This window comes from Hemitrygon akajei, chromosome 7 (assembly GCF_048418815.1).
Source record: "Hemitrygon akajei chromosome 7, sHemAka1.3, whole genome shotgun sequence".
Classification (NCBI taxonomy): domain Eukaryota; kingdom Metazoa; phylum Chordata; class Chondrichthyes; order Myliobatiformes; family Dasyatidae; genus Hemitrygon; species Hemitrygon akajei.
The window spans coordinates 141,134,864-141,142,783 of record NC_133130.1 but is presented as its reverse complement, the minus strand read 5'-3'; positions in this window follow the sequence as shown (position 1 = coordinate 141,142,783).

Here is a 7,920-nt window from a genome sequence, read left to right as displayed (position 1 = left end):
ATTTAAGTCTCTATACCTATAGTTGTAGACTGAAGCAACATGGAACAGGTCCTTTGACCCTCTGCATCCACTCTGAACATCAACTCCCCATTCACACTAATCCTGTGTCCATCCCATTTTACTCTCCCCACATTCTCTTCAACTCTCCCATAGGAACTACCATTTACCTACACTCTAGGGGCAATTTATACTGGTAATTGACTTACTAAACTGTGTTCTTTGGGATGTAGGAGGAAACCAGAGAACCCAGAGGTAACCCGTGCGGTCACGGAGAATGTGTAAACACCAGACAGATTGTGTCCAAGATCAGGACTGAATCTGGATCTCCGGTGGTGTGAGGCCCCGGTTCCACCAGATGCAACACTCTGCCACAAAACGTTGTGGCCTTGGAGTATTTTCCAGGCAGCAGTACAGAGGATTCTGGGATGTGGGATGGTGGAATTGAGGCAGAACATCAACCAGAGGGGACACAGGTTTGGTTATTGGTCCTTTTTCTCATGTGTAATGATGAGGGAGCAGAAGAAATATAATTTCTGAATGTTATGAAATAGTCCATATCCTAATGAATTGAGGGAAAGCATGGAAGAAGTTTGTTACTCTTAGAGCAAAATTAATGAATTCTGAGTTGGAAGAGAATCCTCTATATCACTGGGTACAATGGAATTTAATTTTCTGGCCCCAATGACAGTTGCCATTAGTTCCCTTACAATAAACTTGGAGAGGATGGGTACAACATTCTGCCAGAAATCACTGAGATGCATCATTTCTGTATCATCAGTGCCAAATCACCTGTATCTCAAGTACCACTACTTCAATTCTACTTACCAACCTCAAGATGGCGCTGGCGATATACCTTTACCGGGCAGCTCACATTGATACCCTCTGTCTGAACTGCTATTGCTGCAATCCGCAGCTTGTAATTTCTCTTTAACAAACTTGCTTTTGAACTGTTTGAACACTCTAGCATTTTTGCAATCTCCTGAAGGACTCGGAGAGCTTGACTTTTAGCAATGCAGGTACAGCACCTCGAAGCAGATGAAGGGTGGCCATCGCTGCAAGGTGCCGGCACAGACTTCAAGTCGGACAAATGGGATGGGGTACGTGACTACCTCTCCCAAGCTGGCCAATGTACTGGAGAGCAAGGTAGAGAACCTAAGGGCAAGATTGCTTTATCAGAGGGAAATGAGGCATTACTGTGTTCTCTGTTTCACGGAGACATGGCTCATACCCGACACTCCATGGTGCTCCATCCAGAGGGGCTCTCAAGCCACCGAGTGGACCAAGGGGAGAGGTGGAGGGCTCTGCTTCAAGATAAACTCATTGTGGTGCTCGGATGTAGCGCTCTTGTTCAGCTGACCTGGCACATCTAATAATTAAGAGCCATATTTACTGAGAGAGTCCTTCACTGTGATCCTGACTGCAGTTTACAAACCGCCAAAGACAGGTGTCAAGTAAGCTCATTGCATACTATGACTAACAAACAAGAAACAGGCTACCATGACACCTCTTATATCCTTGCCGTGGACTTTAATTAGGTTAACTTGAAGAAATCTCTGCCCAATTACCATCAGCACATCACCTGCAGCACCAGAGGACCCAGCACACTAGACCACTGCTACACTAACACTAAGGATGCCTACTATTGAATCCCTATACAACAATATGGGAAATCCGATCCATCTGTACCGATACCTTTGTACTTCAAAATGCAACGTACCAAATAGGTTGTCTGTAAACTATCTGGTATATGCTACGATTTGAACTTTACTTTTTTTTTATTTTCTCCCTTTAGGTTAATATACCCTTCTTTGATTCCACCCTTTCATGTTCCATAATTTTTCTGCATTAAGCACTTGTTCGCTGCCCCTCTTCTTGCTCCTTATCCACTCACTTTCATCTGGGTTGTGTCCAGCAGCTTTTGGAGGCTTTTCCATTCTTTGGGATTGGTGTTTCCATACCAGGTCAGATGCTCCATACCATGCTCCGCTGTGCATCTATAGAAGTTTGTCAGAGTTTTAGATAACATTTTGTGTGTGTTACTTGAATTTCCAGCATCTGCAGATTTCCTCGTGTTTGTCTTCGCCTCGGTATTAGCGGCTCACTGCTCACCACAGATAGATCTGTGAATGGTGAAGTGCGTGGTCCTCTACTTACCGAGGGAGTTCGCTGCCATTGTGATTGTTGCTTTTTTTAAATCTCTCTTCCCACCTCCCCCCCCCCCCCCCACCCGCCACCACCCCTCGACTACCTCCAAGTCACTCACCCCAATTTTTTTTTTATTGTTGCTGGCGACTTCAATCGTGTCAACTTAAAAACAGACCTGCCAATGTTTTACCAGCGTGACAGGACCTGACCTCTGCTCTGTTTCTAAAGCACGGGCTGTAGCGATCCAGGGAGGCGGCGACCCACGATCGTTGCGTCAATGTACCTGCGGGATCGGCGACTGGTTACCATGGTTAAACACTGCACTGCCAGAAGCCATGGCTAGCTGCAGAAGTTCGGGCACTGCTTAGGGATCAGTACGCTCTCTTCAGCCCTTCAGATCGTGGTGGGGGGGTGTGGTATGGCAACTCCCAGAAGCTCTCCTATGCCATCAGGAGGACAAAGCGAGAGTACGCACAGAAAACTCGCAGCCACCTTTGGGGCTCCAGGTTCACACAGAAGATGTGGCAAGGTGTACAAACCGTAGCAGATTACAACTCCACTCTGTGTGTCAACAACGGCGAGCGGAATGAGTTCTATGTACGACTTGACGCAATGAATGATGCGACATCGAGGAAAACCCCTTCTCTCCCCCGGAGGAGTAGGCACTCTGCCTGGTCGCAGCCGAAGGGAGGAGGTTCCCAGCCAGGATAAACTGACACAAAGCCGAGAGCCAGACAGCATCCCTGGTCAGGAGTTGAGGGATTGTGTGGCCCAGCTAACAGAAGTCCTAATGGACATCTTTAACATCTCTTTGCAACAATCCACTGTCCCTGCCGGCTTCAAGGCAAAACCCATCATTCCGGTGCCCAGAAAAGCGACGGTAAGTGGCCAGTGGCACTGACTCCAACAATCATGAAGTGTTTTGACAGCTGGTACAGTAATGGATCCTATTAAATCCCATCTTCCAGCTACATCGGGTCCTTTCCAGTTCGCCTGCCATTCAAACTGATGATGTCATAGCTTTGGGCTTCAACTCCGCCCTGTCCCACCTAGAAAACGATGCCTCGTACGCCAGGATGCCGTTCATCGACTTCAGCTCGGTGTTTAACACGGCCATCCCTCAGAGGCTGGTGGGTAAAATGTCCTTGTGGGGACTCAACCTCCCGCTCTGTAACTGGACCTTGGACTTCTTGACAAAAAGAGGCCAGTCAGTCCTAGTCGGCAGGAATATCTCAAGCTCCATTACACGGAGCGCTGGTGACCCCCACACTCACACCCAGGACTGTGTGCTCACCCCCACACTCACACCCAGGACTGTGTGCTCAGTCCCACGCTGACTCACGGCCGCACTGCCAGGTCCAGCTCAAACCGCATCATCAAGCTCGCTGATGATACAATACTGGTCGGCCTCATCAGCGACAGTGACGAGTCGGCATACAGAGAGGGTTGTCAAATGGTGCGAGAACAACCTGAGTCACAATGTGGAAAAGAGATGACTGTGGATTTCATCATGATGCAGGTATATATATATATATATCACTCTCCATGCGCATCAGCGGCTTTGCCATGGAGAGAGTGAAGAGCAGGAAGTTCCTTGGAGTGCACGTAGCGGATGATCTACCCTGGACCCACAACACTTTCTCACTGCACTTTCTGAGGAGGCTGAGGCATGCAAGGCTCCCCACCCCTATCTAGCAACATTCTACAGGAGCACCGGTGAGAGTGCCTTACCTGGCCGCATCATTGCGTGGTACGGAAGCTGCGAGGCATTAGACCCAACAGAGGATGGAAATAAAAATGGTAAGAGGATCAGCGTGGTCTCCCTCCCCTCTACTGGTGACATTTACTGGGAGTGCTGGATTCAAAGCATTGTTGAGGTTTCCCACCACCCATTCCACAATCTCTTTGACCCACTACCATCAGGAAGGAGGTACGGGAGCATCAAGACTAGGACTGCCAGATTGGGTAACAGCTGAGACTGAGACTAACTCTCCCATCACTGAGGTCTCGTCACTAGGACAGAGAGTTGTTGACTGTTTATCTGTGCTGCATTTTGAATTATATTTTATGAGCTTCTCTGTGGTAATATTGTATTTTATGTGCTATGTGTAATATATCTATTGTGGAGGAACACTGTTTCATTTGGTTGTATGTATGTACAGGCAGATAACTATAAACTTGAACTCCCCCACCTCCTTATTCTGACTTCTTCTCCCTTCCTCTTCAGTCCTGATGAAGGATCTCAGCCTGAAACATCATTTGTTTATTCCCCTCCATAGATGCTTCCTGACCAGCTGAGTTCCTCCAGAATTTTGTGTGTATCTCTTAAAAAATGCAACAATATTAATAGGGCAAAGGCAGCCTGTTTTGTTCTTATGTGAGTTCACCTGGTGAAATCATCAAATCTATGATTGACTGAAATGTTGTGGAGTGATGCATTGTCATCACCGATTAACTAGACTCTGAAAACTCACACTCATTCCTCAATCTCACCTTATTTGCTTGTGGACAAGGAGCCCTGTCACCAAACTGTTACAAAGTTTGAACAAAGAAATGCCATTTTTATACAGAAATTGATTAGCTGCATACGGATATTGACTAATTGGTAACTTTGTGTGTGTTCATTATTCCTTATTTGCATCTTCAATCCACAATCACACTACAATATTACGGGTATTAACAGCCAATAGAATCTCCGCATTAGAAGTGAATAATACTCCAGGAAAGTAACTAACTAATTGAAAATTGTAAACATTAGAACCCTTCATCTGCACCATTGTCTTGGTATGCCCAAAGGCTCCGGTCCCTGCTGTACAAAAAGAAGCTATGCTCTTCAAAGATGTTTCTGAAAAAAGCCTCCCTTGCTTGGGTTGACCTCACATGATCTGTAGGCAAACCTTTGCCTGGGCACCTTGGTAGTGTAGCAGTTTCTTCAACGCTATTACGGTTCGGGACATCGGAGTTTGGAGTTCAATCCCAGCCTCCCAGTGAAATGCGTGGGTCTTCCCCGGGAGCTCCAGTTTCCTCCCACAGTCCAAAGACTGACCGGGTAGATTAATTAGTCACTGTAAATTGTCCCATGGTTAGGTTAGGGTTAAACCGGGATGGTCAGGGCTTGCCGGGTGGGGCGGCTCAGAGGTCTGGATGGGCCTGTTCTGCTATATATCCCAAAATAAAAATAAAACCATTATGTTAGCCCTCACTGCAACTTCCACAGCGTCACTTAAAATTAATATCGATATCTTTGTAATATCTCCAGTTCCTAACTCTATCCATTCTGCCTCTACTTTGAGTTTTTGAGCTGAGATTCTCCTCTTCTGTCCTCATTGCATTCTTCATATTAGGGCTCCCCCGTCTCCTTTAAACATCAAGTATCATGGACTATTTAAGTCCTAGCCTTGGACGTTTCATGAGCACATTCTGTAATAACTATTGGATTGAATCTTTATTTATATTTATGACATTATTTCACCTGCGTTTTTACAAAGGCTAAGGGCATTCAAACAATGAGCCTCAAATTCTGCCTTTGTACCATTTCTGATTCACATTGGTGTGTGAACAACATTTAGATATCTTTCTTTCTGGGCTGCCTTCAGATATTAAATTGAGCTGGTGCCCATCTTTTTGACAAAGCAGACTTTATAGCAATCTTCTGAGGGAGTCCTTCTCAAAGCCAATCATTTGAAACCTCCTCCCGACTCAGCACCTATGCATTACCTTCCTGGTCCTATCAAGGATAAGAAATGCCAAAATAACATGTTAAGTATTTAGAGTCACTAAGACAAAGAAGCTGGCTCTTCAGCCCATCATTGTCTCTGCTGCCTGTTCTGCCTAATCTACTTGTATTAGGTCCTTTGGCTTGGTGATTCACGTGGGGATTTTTGTCAAACTGCTGCTCCACCAGCTCTTCTGGCAGCATTTTCCAGTTCCAACCATCTTCTGTGGAAAAGATCCATGTCGGATCCATTCAAAAACTTCTACCTCTCATCTTAAACCTATGCCCCCTCGTCACAGGCATCCCCACCATGAGAAATAGACTCTTCCTTTCTGTCTCCCCTCTCTATCCCACTCGCAATTTTATAATGAGTAGAGGTCTGTCAGGTCACCCCTCCATGTTGGGGAAAGCAGCCATCCAGTCTCTCTGCAATCCTGGCGGCACACTGGTGAACTATCTCTGCACCCTCTCCAGCACATCACTTCCTATCCATCGCACCGCGATCAGAACTTTACACAGTCTCACCAATGTTTCCCAAAGTTGTAACAACACGCTCCTGTTCTTATGTTTTGTGCCACTGCCGATTCCATACACCTGAGGTCGTTCTGCTTCATCACACTCTCTAGGGCTTTACCATTTACTGTGCATGTCCTGCCTTTGCTTGCCTTGCCTTAATGCATCACCTTGAACTTGTCAGAATTGTTCCATCTGCCGTTGCTCTGTTCAGCTTTCCAGCTGATCTGTATCCTGCTATAGCCTTAATCCGCCTTCCTCGCTATTTGCAGCACCGTCAATTTGTGTATCAGCTGCAAATTTACTTATGTATCTCCTACATTTACATCCAAAAGATGTACTGGTTAGTAGGTTAATTGGTCATTGTAAATTGTGCTGTGGTTAGGTTAGGGTTGAATAGGTGGGTTGCTGGGTGGTGTGGCTCATTGGACAGGAAGGGCCTGTTCTGCACTGTGTCTCTAAAGTCATTAAGGTCCCAGCACTATTCCTTGTGGTACACCACTCTTCGCAGGCTGCCTCTTGTTACCAAGCCAGCTTAGATCCAATTTCCCAGCCTTTTCTCAATCCCACAAGCTCTAAACCTTTGGACCAACCCACCATTCAGGACCCTACTAAAGATTCAGAAGCTTTATTGAAGTACAGGTAGACAACATCTACTGCAGTCTGCTCATCAATATGCTTAATTCTTTCTTCAAAACACTCAATCCAATTTGTGAGTCAGGGTTTTGCAGAACTCGAGGTTGTATAAAGTATCCATATTTTGGTAATAAGTGTACTTTGACTTAAACTTAGCCATGCCGTCTATTCCCATTCAACCTCTGCTTGAAGATAAATCATGTTCCTTAGATTTTTTTTTTAATCGAGTATTTTCCCAAGCACTGACATAAGACTCGAAAGCCTGTAGTTAGCTGGCTTATTCTTGCTGCTCTATTTTAATTTTAAAAAAGCACTTGCTATCCCCCATTCATCTAGTACTTTATCCAGTGCTAAGAAAATGGTAAACATGTTTATCTGAGCCCCAGTTCCAAGGTTACAGAGTGAAAGCAGGAGAGTGCAATTGAAAGGGGTGATGGAATGGCAGTGAGCTGACTGGACTAAATCTGCTTCTATGTCTTATGTTCTTAGCAACCTCCTCTTCCAAAATGCTAACAAGCTGCAAAACATTACTGTTCCTCCTCCTGACCGTCCTCCCTACTGTGTCATTCTCGTGCTGCACCTTTATTTTAAGCAAGTTTCTAATACGGGCTTTCGCTGCCCTGCAATATAGACAGAGGTGAAAATGCAAAGAGCAATTCACGTGGATGGTTGCAGGACGGAGAATTTCTACCTATCTCAAAAGACTCAACAGTTTTCTCTAGAACTGGGAAGGGCGACTAGATAGTCGGTACTATTGTGAAAAGGTTTAACTGAGAGGGGCATACCAAGTTCAGGAAGCCCAATCTAGGGGTCATAAATATAAAAATAATAGCCAATAAATACATCAGCTATGTGCAGGCTCGATGGGCCGAATGGCCTGAATCTGCTCTACTGGAGGAACTCAGCAGTTC